The sequence below is a fragment of the Sinocyclocheilus anshuiensis genome, unplaced genomic scaffold, assembly GCF_001515605.1.
Source record: "Sinocyclocheilus anshuiensis isolate Anshui unplaced genomic scaffold, SAMN03320099.WGS_v1.1 scaffold375, whole genome shotgun sequence".
NCBI lineage: Eukaryota > Metazoa > Chordata > Actinopteri > Cypriniformes > Cyprinidae > Sinocyclocheilus > Sinocyclocheilus anshuiensis.
Window position 1 is genome coordinate 810,048 of NW_015549594.1, and position 810 is coordinate 810,857.

Here is an 810-nt window from a genome sequence, read left to right on the forward strand (position 1 = left end):
GTTTTGCTTGCTTGAGTGTTTCTGCATTATATGAGTGGCTTTGGAATATAAATCGCAGCACGTTTCAGATGAAAAAACGCGACTTCTATTTCTGAAAATATCACAGTTAGGAGATTCATAACGAGTGGCTCCCTGCATTATTACAGCAAAGCACGTGATTACAGTACTAAGTACAGTACGCAATGGAGCAGCTCTAATGCTATTAAATTAAAGTTGATGTACCATTGGAAAAAGTGGTATCGGTGCATCCCTATATAAAATCACATTTAAACTCATGATATTCGGGGCAAAATCAGCACTTGTGTAATACTGCTCTCCCTGCTCGTGTGATATAGCTTATCATATGATATGAGACAAAAATTCATACAGGAGCATTTATTACAAGTTACCCTATTTTGAATGTTTTCAACTGTTAATAATTTTCAACAGTTATTACATTTAAAGCAGGCAGGGTTAACCTTAGTGCTCAACACTAATGATTACTGTCAGACTTTCAAAATCCTTCATCACTTGAATTAAGATTATAATAATTTATAAGCACAGCCAGCACAAAATCACTTGGCACCTCTTTTTACTTTCATGATTGTTCTGAGGTTAATTACAGTTTTAAAATCATATACATATACATTTTCATAAGTAACTGTAATTTAATTACACATTTTTTTCTTAGTAACTGCAACGGATTACAGTTACATTTATTTTGTAGGCTAATTAAATTACGTAATGCTATTACATATAACGAATTACTCCCCAACAATATATATATATATATATATATATATATATATATATATATACAACAGATAAATG